The following is a 14,925-nucleotide window of genomic DNA, read 5'->3' as shown; positions in this document are numbered from 1 at the left end:
TATTATGCACTTCTTCAGTTCTGTTATTTTGTTTTACTAATTTACTTAATGTAGTGTTATTTTTCTACTCGATTTATTGTAATAGACTCTTTATATTAATGTATTGCCTTTCAACAAAAAAAAACCACAAATCCGTTGAAACCTAAAACACCAATACTACCACTTCGGCTCTCTAAATTTTTTTTTTTTTATAGTTTGTAGCCTACTGCTCTATCATTTCATAATTACTAGTTTATATATAGATTGTGGGTGGTGACATCCCTTGAATGTATAGTATTTCAATTAAAAAATAATTGATGAGGAGTGGGAGACATATATTCTTAACTATATTCTTAACTATGAGAGTATCTTTTGTTTATGCTAGACTAATTGCACATGTCCTCTTATTTGTGGCTTTCTTTGAGATTAAAATTATCTTTTTTATTTCGTGGCTTAGAACATGTGTCACTTTAGGTCTATCAAGTGAGACTTGTTTTGATATCATACGGAATTTGTGATCATCTAATTCAAAAATAGTTGGTAATGAAGGGAAATTACATATTAGGTCCTATATTCTTTGTTACCACATTCCACATTACATTTTGTCCATACTTAACTATTCTCACAAACATCAACAACATTACCGGTGGTAGCGATGATGGGCAGGGGCAGGCCAAACATTTCGAAGGCTCCAAGCGGAGTTAGAAATTGGAAAATTAAATAAATTTGCATAAGGGAAGATTTAAACCTGTAACCCTTGATGAGATTGGGTTCAAAACGACAGCTTCAACTGCTCTAGGTCTGGGAAGCCCCAAATGATGGGATAGTTGTGGAATATGCGTTGTGACGGTGATAGTTTAATATCAACAAAACAAATAGATAAAGGGACAAGATTAATGCGATTAGGTTAGTTATGTATGTTACTTGTGAAGATCAAACTTAGGGAAAAATAAATTATATATTTGCTCTTAACAAATGCTTTTAATAGTGAAAATTTTAACTTTAATTCTAGTGCATAACAGTTTTCATGACTAAGAAGAACAAATATTGAACCCCATCATGATGACCTAAAGAGTCACTTAGACAAGTGCAAAACAAATCATGTAAAATGATTAAAAATTGATTTGAGTATGATGATGAACAAGAAGGCCCAAAGACTCAAGTTGGAAGTAGTGGATGGTGGGTAGTTAAGAGTGTGTTTGGGTGGGTGGGTGTCCACCACACTATTAGGAGTGCAAAAAATATGTGCAATCCAATGATTTCTCATAGGATTATACACCTAGAGAGAGGCATAGATTTCATTTGTGGAAAGAGAGCACGTCTATCCCCACTATCTTGCTCGAGTGTTTGTCATGTTTCAATTTCTGATTTGGCGCTAGCAAAACGACATTTTAATACCTCTTCAAAGTTCAACCTAACTCTACCCAATTTCGTAAGAAAAGCGGTAATAAAATATTTTCTATGTTAAATAAAGTGGTATATATAATATAGTTCTTATATATCTATTGGAATATAAATAATATGAGGCGAAATTTCAGAGATTTGATTGGGTAGTCTTGTAAGCATTCCATGATCCAACCAAGTGTTATTTGCGAATAACTTGGAGCAAACTTATCAAAGGTGATACAAGTGAAGGAATTTGGATATTATGTGGTTTTTTTTTTTTAGTTGAACTTGGATATTATGTGTGTTAAATTCACGATTATATAATAATCGGAGATATAGACAGAAAGTAATGACACGATAATTTAACGTGGTTCGGTCGAATACTCAAGACCTACATCCACGGAGAAATAATTCTTTATTAATAATCACCACATACAATTGTATGTGGGTTGATCGGTTACATTGGTCAGACATAACTCGATGAGTTTGAATCCTAGAACCCTCTCCTATTTATAGATGACTTAGGGTTTAGGGTTTCCTAGTTTCTGATTACTAAACTAGGAAATAATACAAAATCTATCTAATATTACCATTAGATAGTTACAAGAGATATTCTGAATATATTATACTAATATTACATATCTTCACATATCTTCTAATATCTTCACGTATCTTCAAATATATTCCGAATTCTTCTTGATCGTCAGATCTCGTCTTCTCGATCCGTCACGTACATACACGTGTTACACACGTATATTATTTCTGCAACTTATCTTGACCGCCGGATCTCCTATTTTCGATCCTCCTTATGTAACGTATCCTATTACCCCCCCGCAAGTTGGAGCACGTAAATTTTGAAGTGTCCGACTTGGAGAGAGAAAAAAGGAAATACTTCTTGATTCGTCGTATTTGTCTTCTTGCAACTCTTGGATTGTGGATGCGTTGGAAGATGATTGAATGATGATTAAGTCACAACCAAAAGGTTGGTAGTTGCGGTCAAAAAATTGAGCGAAAATCAATGACAACGAAACTACATGTGTTTTTTCTCATGTATGTAAAGTTGGTCATTGTATGAAGAAAATGTCAACAACTAAAAGGTTGTGATGATCAATATCTTGTCGTATAAAAACGTCAAGTATGAACTTTAGGAGTGACAACAAAATAATGTTGTTTTGTTTAAATCGACAAGAAATCATTGTCGTAATTGCCAAAAAATATTGGAGAAGAAACAACCAAAAAGATGGTCGACATTAAATTCATTGCCAAAAATATGCAAGATCGATATAATTCCGAAAAAATGGAGATATTCTATTCATTGAAAGGATATTCTATTTGGTGGAGAAATATTCCAAAATGTTATTTGGTAGGAAAGACAAGTCATCATAGATTTAAGTATGAGTTGAAAAGTGTCACGGGAGAATCCGGAAATAAAGTTAAAAATAGATATATTCTATTTGTGGTGGGAAAATCCAAAATAAAATTGGAAGAAAATAAAATAATCATAAGAAAAATATGATTATGAAAATTTCGCGGGTTGAATTCCGGAATTAAAATCCTAAATAGGAATTATTTATCCATTGAAGAGAAAGTCCAAAATTTTGGTAGAGAAATAAAATCTTCATAAACAAAGTATGAGTTTGGAAATGTCAAGGATTTATCCGGAAAGAAAAGTCAAAATAGAATAAATTAATCTATTTTAGTGTCACAAATAGAAGAGACAGTGACAGAAAAAATTGTGTCACAACTATAAATAGTTGGGTATAACTGACAGGAAGAAAACACTATCACAAAACAAATATTTCCAACAGTAGAAAACTGTGGCAAAAAAGAAAGTTGTCCCAAATATTTAATTTGGGGAAAACTTGAAATTGCTAACAAAAGGTTAGGGTTTTCCAAATCTCGATTTAGGATTAAAATTGAACAATAGAAATCATCTGTAATGTGCATAAAACTCCTAATATATGATTGGAAGAGTCTATTCAATCAAACTTGGCCAAGAATCGACCCGAGTTTAATCGATTTGTAGAAAGAGAAAGCTCCAAAAATATATGAATTTTCGGGTTATAAAATGGTTGATTCTTCACCAAATCAAAAGGGAGATCTTTGGTGGTTGGTACATGATGTCCAACTCGATGAAAGAAGTCGATTGGTGACGAAAAAATGCTGAAAAATGTTGCCGGAAATCGAATCCTAAAGTGGCTGTCAGCGGAAGTCAAAAACCCTAGCTAGGGTTCGCGTGGGAGAGAAGAAGTTGCTGCTCGGGTCAAATTATATTGACCGAGTCAATGATGACGTAATGATGACATCATCACGTGTAAAAAAACATGGGTCAACTGTGGTTGACTAAGTCAGCGTGTTCTGATGAGTTAGAGTTGTTTGGCCGCGGGTTAGAAAGAAACCGGGATGAGGAAACCGAAATAGGGTTCGGCTACTGGAACGGGAATAGACCCAGATCTGGTCTGTTTTGGTTCCAGTATATCTTTTTCAACTTCATACCTATTTTAGGTAAAAAAAAAAATCGAAAAAAAACTAAGAAAAATTCGAAAAAAATCGAGAATAAAAGTGAAACATACCTTTGTTGAAGAAGAAACCGTTGATGCTACTTTGATGAACTTTAGCAAACTCCAATAAATCAAATAAGTATCTTCTTTCCTATTCTCCTACAAAAAATATCTTTTTTTTTTTTTTATTCACTTGATTTTCCCGTCATGACGGTGAAGCAAATCACAAGAATAATCTTGGAAAAATTAAACAAATCGACAAAGCGATCGAAATATAATATAATCACAACTGAAAAAAGTTGGAAATTTGCGGAAGCATAAAACACGAACAAATAACCTGCTCATGATACCATGTTAAATTCACGATTATATAATAATCGGAGATATAGACAGAAAGTAATGACACGATAATTTAACGTGGTTCGGTCGAATACTCAAGACCTACATCCACGGAGAAATATTTCTTTATTAATAATCACCACATACAATTGTATGTGGGTTGATCGGTTACATTGGTCAGACATAACTCGATGAGTTTGAATCCTAGAACCCTCTCCTATTTATAGATGACTTAGGGTTTAGGGTTTCCTAGTTTCTGATTACTAAACTAGGAAATAATACAAAATCTATCTAATATTACCATTAGATAGTTACAAGAGATATTCTGAATATATTATACTAATATTACATATCTTCACATATCTTCTAATATCTTCACGTATCTTCAAATATATTCCGAATTCTTCTTGATCGTCAGATCTCGTCTTCTCGATCCGTCACGTACATATACGTGTTACACACGTATATTATTTCTGCAACTTATCTTGACCGCCGGATCTCCTATTTTCGATCCTCCTTATGTAACGTATCCTATTAATGTGGTTGACATGAGAATTCTCTGTCTATATGAGACTATTCTTTGGTTTTCATTGAACATAAGTTTTATACATTTTATTCAAAGGTCACACGCAACTTTAAATTTTTATATGTTAAATATTCGGATATCTATTGATAGGCTTATAATTTTCTAACATTCCTTACTAAACGTGAATTATTTTAATGAAAATTTATATGACATCTTGTTATGTACAGTACATAATAAAATTCCTTATACATTTATTCGAAAACTTGATAAAATTTACTGTTAAATTATAGGAAATTTTGTTATGTGCAAAACGTATGTTCAGTAACATAATAAAATTCTATATGAGACTACTTTACTGATAAATTATAGGGAATTTTGTTATGTGCAGTACATAATAAAATTTCTTATACATTCTTTTTAAAACTTAAACTATTTTACTGAAAAGTTATAGGGAATTTTGTTATGTGCATTACATAATAAAATTTCATATACATTCCTTCCAAAATTTAAAATATTTTACTAAAAGATTATAAGGAATATTGTTATGCGCAGTAACATAATAAACATTCATATACATTCCTTCCAAAACGTAAAATATTTCACTGAAAATTTATATGATATTTTATTATGTACTGCACATCTTGTTATATATTGGACATTTTTTTTATGTACTTCGATATGGGTTATAGATATCAAATTTGTTATTATTTGATTTAATTTTAAGAAATCCTAGATCTTGATTTAAGATTTTTAGATCCATGAATCCAAAAAAATCACAGATTTCATTTAGGAATCTCTTAATAAGAACCTAATTTTCATCAAATCACAGATTTATGACCATACGAAATTGGTCATAAATCATCAACGATCCTTGAGATTCTGAATTCAAATCAGAAATTTATTCACCATTAAATTTTCTTCAAGTCTGTTCAAGAAATCAAACCCTATCAAAATCAAACTCTTCCAAATATTTTCAAGAAAAGAAACCCAAACTTGTTCAAGAAAAAAATCCAAATTTGTTCAAGAAACACTTCATGTAATTTTGATGAAGAATCCTTCCGATTCCTTCTTAAAACCTTATTAATCTTTGCTTCATTGATTTGTAGATAAAATTTTAGTGAGAAAAAAATAACATTTCTGTAAATTTTGGAGAGAAATGATGAAGAAACTATAGAGAAAAATGAAGGTTTGGCTGTCAATGTACGGTGCAACGGTAAAAGAGGAAGAAAAAAATGAATGTATAGCTGGAAAGGAAAAATGTCAGAAAACAATACACAAACTGACGCTTTGGACCTGTGCATAATTTCCTGTACACGCTGGGGCGGAATCTCATCAAGCCATGACTTTTTAGGGCTCCAACCAATTTTTCCAATTAAGAAAGAAATATTCTAAGGATTTAAACTTTTAATAGTTTAAAGAGTTACTTTGAGAAATTACTATTAGTTCCACACTTTTATTTACTTGCTTGTTGATTTGATGAGATTTTTTTTTTATTCAAGACTGATTAATCAAACTAAATAGATAGACATTTAAGCAAAATTTTGAGAAATGGTATTGGCTTAGGATTAATGGCCATAATTGAGCTAGATTTTCTAAATATGATGCTTGAGTTTTAATGTTCGATTATTAAAATTTTTTTGTACTTTTGTTTGTTTGTTTGTTTTATTTTATTTGTTTGTCTTGTTTTATTTGCTTCTCTTAATTCACCTGTAAGAGTTGGGTTCATTTTTTCTTTGACATGTTAATTTCATAAATGTCTTCTATATACGAAATTTTTTTTTATGGATATCTGATAGTTAATTCTTTATAAATTGCATACTTGGTAATTTTAATAGTTTAATGAATGAAATATTCTCTTTTGCAACGTTGGTACTTACAGAGCTATTAATAGAGTTGGATGTTTGCCGAGCTCACTTTTGATATTTATAGAGAAATTTTATGTGTTCTAGAATTGTACATTAATTACATATAAGGACCTCAATTTTAACTAATAGAAATAATAACTCCTATTTTCTTCTCTCTTGCTCCATTTTTCTTCTTCGTTTCTCTTTCTCTTCGATTGTAATTCTCTTATCTCTCAATCTTCACTTTCATGGAGTTTCTGATTGTACCCTTACCTTAGAAAGATAAGTTTCAATAACTAGTAAAGAAAATAATTGACTTTTTGTTGTTATTTTCTTACAGATTTCATGGATAAGAGAAAAAAATCAGAGGGAGATTTGAGGCTTAAGTTATCTTTTAAGTAAGATGATAGTTTTTCGGTTGATACGCATTGTAGAAGATGTAACATTTCGGTCTATATTGCCAAAAATTTATCTATTTTTCGGTTGATTAACAATGTAGATGATGATAATTTTCGCCTAATATTGCCGAAAATGTATCTTTTTTTCGGTTGCCAAAATTTTTTTTTTTTTTCGGTTGATCAACAATGTAGAAGATTATAACTTTCGGTCAAAATTGCCGAAATTGTATCTTTTTTTAGTTGTCGTAAATTATGTTATCTTTTTGTTATTTCTGACCGAAAATCTTCATTGTTATCGACCGAAATTTTTGTTCGTTGATAAAGAAAATGTTTTTGACCTAGAAATCATTGTTTTTTTTTTTGAAAAAAAAAATTACCTTTCCTCTAGAAATATATTTTCATTATTGTAATATGAGTCAAAAATTTTTGGTATGTTGATTGATGAATGTTAAGATATACTGATGAAACTCCTTCAAGACCAATCTCCTCCATTAATGTAGTTTCATCTGCACCAACTTCATCTATCATTAAATTAACAAAAATAGACTTCCTAAGTGATGCTCTAGCTTTGGTGATGGGTGGTGGTAGGTGGTTGGTAGTGTTGTTGTTGGTGGTGGTAGGGTATTGGTGGTGGAGCTTGAAGATGAAGAAGAATAAGATATCCTCTTGATCTATAATAAAACGTATCAGTTAATATTTGATCCCTTAAAATTTTCATTTTGGTCCTTAAGTGATTTGTAAATTACAAAAGGTTATTTACAGAGAAAGAGCAAATAATGAAAAAGATTTGCTCTGTAAAGAGTTTTTCCTGCTCTTTAAATACCAATGACTTATTATTTGTTTGGCATCTTTGATTATTTAAATTTTTTTTGTCCCTTTGTCGAATTGATGTCTACTCAAGAGAAATCAATGAGAGGACTACTACAAAAACAGGAAACGCACCAAATCAAGCAACTATTGAGCAAACACAATTTACTCAACAACCCTAGAGCAAGCTCGAACAACTACTGAATAAGCACCAACTGCTCAACAACCACCAAAGCAAGCTCAAAAAAGTATTCTTGGTGAGAAAAAAACCTTTTCGAACCCTGTCAAAGGCTTGGGAACAGTTTGTTAGAATATAAGGTAATTTAGCAAAGTGCAACTATTGCGGAAAACAATGTGCTAGTGACCCGAAAAAAAATGGAACATCAAACTTGAACAATTATATTACATAAAATGTGTAAATTTTCCGGTGGAGTGTCCAACCAAACACTTTTGTTTGTTGAACCTAAGAAAATTGGAGAAGAAAATGATTCTTGAGCCGAGGTTTATCATCCCATCTAGGTGGACTATATGTAAAGATTGTTAGAAGCTTTATGAAAAAGAGAAACTTAGGTTAAGAGAAATTTTGGATGGTGATCACCAAAGGCTTTGTCTCACTTCAGACATATGGACTTCTCTCCAAAATCTTAATTACATGTGTGTTACAACTCATTTCATTCGTGGTGATTGACTACAAAACTAGATCTTAAACTTTTGTCAAGTTATAGATCATAATGGTGAGACCATAGGCAATGTCATTGAGACATGCCTACAGGAATCGAACATTGATAGCATATTCAGAGTTACGGTTCATAATGCAAGCTCTAATGACAGTACTATTGTTGCATATCTAGGAAAAGTAGTAAATGAGCAGTTATGCTCTATTATGGGGAGTCAATTTATCAACATGAAATGCGGTGCACATATCTTAATAAACCTAATTGTTCCAGATGGATTAGAAGAATATGATGAATCACTTGATAGGATTCGTGAGGTAGTTAAGTATGTAGGGTCTTCTCCTGCAAGGCAACAAAAGTTTAAATCCCAGTGTGAGCTTGCTAGGATTGAATCAAAACAAAGATTGTTTATCGATGTCACAGAGAGCAAAGATCACCCCATCTTATTCAATAGATGAAACGTTAACTTAAAGTTTGTCAAGATCCAACGTTTGTACAACCAAATTTGAATGCGTCCTTACCATACTTCTCTAAAATCTAACCTAATAAAAAACTCGTCTAGTTCCAAATTCTGTTAACTTCTGTTACAAGCTCCAGATTACTGGACAATCATTAACAACATCAAATTAAAATCACATTCAAGAGAATAAAAGGGCAGTTTAATTACTACTTGCATCTAGTTTTCAGCTACACAAAAATGTAGGATTCGAGATTTCAAAACTCTATAAGGTTTTAATTCACTCTATTAATGAAAATCATAGATTTTAAAACTAAATTTCAGTCTCACTCTATAAACAAGTATGAAAATCCCGAATTTCAAAATTAAATTTCAGCACGAAAACCCTAGATTTAAAACCGAGAAGTAATGAGCTACCTATTGGAGGTGCGAATTTCCCTTTCTCACTCTTCCTCCCCCGACAATGTTGCAATGTTGTATCTGTTGATTTTTTCGTTAGTTTCTTAGTGATGTAGAAACACAGCAGAATTAAAGGAGATGAATAAACTAAATAAGAATGATAAAATAAAGATTAAATAACTCTAAATACTCAACTTTATTAAAACTTCAAAGGGGTTTTTCTCTCAATCTGAGAATAATGGACAAACTAGATATCCTTTTATAGGATTCTGGACTTTCCTAGATAGACTTGAATTAGACTTTCCTAAATAATTAAAATACTGCAACTGCCTAAATAACTAGAGTCAAATCTGGACCTTTCCAATTATTGGAAATACTAAAATAACATAATTTCCTAAACCTAAATTCTCTAATAATCATACTAAAATTGGGACTTCCTAAAACTACTCTCCATGGCCGGTTGGCCCATGACCCGGTTTGGTCATGGAAAAAGTCTCCACGCCGGGTGCCCCTACATCAGCATCCCCTTCTCCCAAGAGGTTCGTCCCGAACCGTTTTTGAAGAGAATGTAGTTCCTCCGATCCATCTTCAATTGGTAATAACGTCACGATCTTCTTCTTCCACGGAAATTCATAAACATTCAAACGACCACGGTAAGTGGCATCAACATCAGATTGCCATGGTCGTCCCAATATGATGTGGCATAAATCCATATCTGTGACATCACAATAAACTGTAGACAAATAAAAAGAACCAATAGAAAGATTAATAGTACACATGTGATCAACCCGTGTAGTAGTACCCGACTGAATCCAAGCGGTTTTATACGGGGTTGACTTAATCATTGTAGTAATACCCAAGAAGTTGACAAGCTTTGTAGAAATTAAATTCTCTACACAACCATTGTCAATCACAATAGTACATACTTTATTCAGTACTGTTCCCCGTGTAACGAACAAATTCTTTCGTTGAGATAAATTCCTCTCGAAAGGTGTAAAAAAAACTCTCTGAGTGAGTAACATAACACGATCAGCGTTGTCTGGAATAGTGTTAATACAATCCAATTGATCTTCATCTGAATCTGATTTGTTTTCTACAATATTTGCTTTACCGCGAGAGGGGCAAGCATTAGAATAGTGTCCTGTTTCAAAACAACGATAACACTTAACTGGAGGAGGTTTTTTTATAAGGATTATCGGCTACCGATTTAGTACCCTCCTCCGATTGTTTTGATTGATCTAATTCATCTGGTAGAGTTCGAACTGCTTGACTTCTCGTACTGTGTCCCCGCAAGATGGACGTGAATCTGATTCAAAAGACCGAGCTACAATGATACATTCAGAGACCGAATTAAAAGACCTTAAATTAACCAAATCTTTAATATCATTCCGAAGTCCGTCTTTGAATTTTTCTACTTTCATTGACTCTGAATCTGGGAGATTAAGTCTTGTAATTAGTCGTTGGAATTCCGAAGCATATTCCTCAACTGGACGTCTTCCTTGACGGCAACGTAAATAATCAACACACAATTGGTTCTCATAATCCGGAGGTAGGAATCGTGAGAACATTAATGGTTTCAATTCTAACCAAGAAGAAATAGGAGGTAGGTGTAATAAACGACGATTTTCGGATTCCTGTTTCCACCAAGTAAGAGCAGTTTTAGATAAGTAACCAGTAACACAACGTACCTGTTCAGGACCTTCCACTTGCATAACATCAAAAAACATCTCGAGTCGTGAGACGTAATCCAAGAAATCTTTAATATTTATCGAACCATCATATGAAGGTACTTCCATACGAATACGGTACGATGAATTAGGGTTTGGACATTCGGTTTCGGTTGGTGGAATGTGGTGTTCACGTTCGGTTTGAGTGGGTTGGAAAACCAAGGGTGGTCGTTGGGGTAGGTGGATTGGGCGGTTGATAGGTTCTCGGGTTTGGGTATGGGTGAAGTTGGGTTCTCGGTTTCGGGTTAATGGATGGAGTTATTCTCGGTGACGTGGGTGTGTGGTGTGGTCGGGTTGTTGAGGAAGGGTGATGGTCGTCTCGGTTTCATGTGGACGGCGGTGGTGTATAGGTGGTGTAACCGGATCATGAACCATGGGGGTGTATCGTGGTTCTGTTTGGAGGTTGTGGTGGGTGTGATGAGGTTGATATTGTGAGTAGTTTTCGGTTTGGTTGATAGGGTTTGGAGTGTATCGGGTGTACGGGTAAAGAAGACGGTGGTCTTAATAGGTTGTAATGGTTCCTAAAGGGGCGATTGGTTGGGGTTGGTTGGCACTGTTTCGGTTGTTTGTTTGGGAGTTGGTGAGGAGATGGTGGTCGGCTGAGAAGTGGGTTTCGTGTGGTGGTCGATGTGGTGTTGTAGTTGGCTCGGGGAAGGAGAACGATGGTGGTGTTGACGTGTGGGTATAGGAGGGGTACGTAGGTGTTTGGAAAAGTGTGTTTTGTGAATAAGATGTGATGAAGGGTGGTGTAATAACCGGAGGGGGGTTGCTAATGGTGTGACCGAAGAGTGGTGTCGTGGGCTCGGGGGGAAAACCGAGAGGTGGAAATCGGGTGGTGTTGGTGGTAGTCGTTAGTTGTGAGGGTTGTTGAGTTGTGATAGTGGTGGGAGGTGGAGTTTGGTTTTTACACATACCTTCGAGTTGTTTGGAGATGATGTTGATGGAGTCGTTGAGTTGATCGAATCGTTGATCGATTTTATCGAATTTTTCTGTTGTTTCCTTTTTGTACTCATTGAAACCTACTTCCAACTTTTTACCTGCAGATAGTCCTTCCTTAATGTTGTCCCATTCAGATGCAAAGGTTGGTGTTTTCTCCCTAGCTGGTGTAGTGGTGATAGTAGTATTAACCATTGTGATAAAAGTGAAGAAAAAAAAAAATTATGGCTCTGAATACCACTTGATGTAGAAGCGTAGCGGAATTAAAGGAGATGAATAAACTAAATAAGAATGATAAAATAAAGATTAAATAACTCTAAATACTCAACTTTATTAAAACTTCAAAGGGGGTTTTCTCTCAATCTGAGAATAATGGACAAACTAGATATCCTTTTATAGGAATCTGGACTTTCCTAGATAGACTTGAATTAGACTTTCCTAAATAATTAAAATACTGCAACTGCCTAAATAACTAGACTCAAATCTGGACCTTTCCAATTATTGGAAATACTAAAATAACATAATTTCCTAAACCTAAATTCTCTAATAATCATACTAAAATTGGGACTTCCTAAAACTACTCTCCATGGCCGGTTGGCCCATGACCCGGTTTGGTCATGGAAAAAGTCTTCACGCCGGGTGCCCCTGCAACACTTAGAATAAGAAAGAAGAATAAACATGATAGAGAGAGAAGATCGATTAGAGCTGAAACTATTAAATTTGTGTTTTTTTACTTCTTTAGGTCAGACATTTTAGTCTATCAACGGTTCAGATCTAATCGATCTAACGCAAATGACGAACTATTTTGTAATTAGGGAGGGGAGAATGAGCGGTCAGAAGCCTTGCAGGCCGGAATGCCGACGTGTCTACTTCCCTATCATCAGTGGCGTGGAAACAATCAATACTCTCAATGATAAGTGAACTAAGACTTTAAAATAGTGAAGTACCAATAATAAATTTTTATTTGCAGATTACCTCTTAACGACAGGCCACTTTAATGCAAGAAAATTAATGCAATCAGATAATTGATTGAGATTTTTGCTGACTTTAATTTTAGATATAGATAAAGTATTATGTGAATCGAGTGGATCCAGCTCAAACTTCTATTAGTTAAGTATAGTTAAGTAATAGAGTACCATTTCATCAAAACAAAAAAGTAATAGAGTACCAATAGGGATTGTCTAAACAAAGATCGTATTACGGAACTAACTTGAGTCAAGAGAGAAAATAAATAAATGAAAGAGTGAGTTAGTGTGGGTAGAGAGAAAATGAATCAGGACCAACCCCTCAAAACTCCATTCCCCAAATTAAGTGGAGCCTTTGATTCCCAAAGTTGAGTTACGTGGGCACTTTTAATTTCAAAATTACAGTTATACAAGGGACAAACTAAAAAAGAGTTTGGGGCCATGTGGTGGAGGGGCCCAGTGCGAGCGCACTGCCGACACCCCCCCACCACACGCTACTGCCTATCATTATTGTTAGATCTATTACCTACCTAAGAAAACAAAACCGTTCACCCACTCAATGCAATAATTTGTACTATATATCATATACCACATACCATATAACATATATCATATCCCAAAAAAACTTCCCAGAAAGCCATAAAAGCTTTTTAGTTACTCAAAGACCGAATTTGCATCATAGTTCAAAAAACACAAGGAAAGAAAGGAGAATGACGTTACACTAACTGCAAAACATAAAGACGGAAAAGAAGCGTAAGTAGAGAAGGATAATTAGTCTTAATTAACTTTTTTCATCAAGCATAGTTGGTTCCTTAGTTGGGTGTCTTGCATAACACTTGGATTATTTGCACGTCCAAAAACATATTATTATTCTTTTATTGTCTCTTTATGGTCTGAATCAACTTTTTTCTTTTCAATGTAATGTAGGATTGCAAAATGATATATCTTATCGACGGAGTGAGGGAACACCCTTAGTCAAAAGTCGGTGAGCGTACACATGTCGCGTGGCTAGGCATTATTCTTACTTCTATAATGTTGTCGATCACAATTAATTGTGGAATACGATGTGTGATTTGTTGTTTGAAAATGATATGGATTGAGAACTCTCACATATTTTTGTTAAATTTTTTAAAGTATTATATGAAGTTACTTTGAACTTTTCTGGGACATTTTATGTCATTCGTGCTCAACTAAATGTTTGGCGTAATAGTGAGGATAGTATTATGGTGACAATGGCAGATAGAATGAATAACAAGTATGACAAATACTGGGAGAATTATGCAAAGATGAATATTTTTCTTTTTATTGTTGTAATTCTTAATCCAAGGCACAAAGAATAAGTACTTGCTCTATGTTTGGAAATTTCATTTCGTGAAGATGAGGTAGTTAAACTCTGTAATCGAGTAAAAAAAACTCTCATTCCAATGTATGGGGAATACAAATCGATTTATTCGGAAGAAGAACGATAAAGTCGAAGTGAGAATTCAGAAGTTACTACTAACATAAATGAGAGTACTCAATCAGTCGGATGAGACATGTTGAGAGCACTTCGGTGTAAGAGAAATAAGGTGAGTGATGGTAGTGACAGTAAGAATGAACTAGATCGTTACTCAATGGGGGAGTGCGATGACCATGATGATCCCAAAGACACTAGTTTGGACATTTTATGCTGGTGGGAGGTAAATTTTTCGAAATACAATATTATATCTTACATCGCACGAGATGTTTTGGCTATTCATTTATTTTTACTGTAGCATCTGAGTCTTGGTTTAATACTGGTGGTCGTGTACTTGATCAATTTCGTAAAAGTTTATCTCTTGTCATGGTAGAGGTACTTGTTTGTTCTCAAAATTGGTTACAGAAAAACTCAAAAGTTTGGTCTTCAAGAATATATATAAATAGAGTGGAAGATATTGAATTAGATACACTTACTTTCGTGTTTCAAATTATATTTTTTTTCTTTACATTTATCTTTGTTGTGAACTTG

This window comes from Eschscholzia californica, unplaced genomic scaffold, assembly GCF_041429995.1.
Source record: "Eschscholzia californica isolate CP2 unplaced genomic scaffold, dmEscCali1.0.p SCAF_5, whole genome shotgun sequence".
Lineage (NCBI taxonomy): Eukaryota > Viridiplantae > Streptophyta > Magnoliopsida > Ranunculales > Papaveraceae > Eschscholzia > Eschscholzia californica.
Note: the sequence above shows the minus strand (reverse complement) of the source record.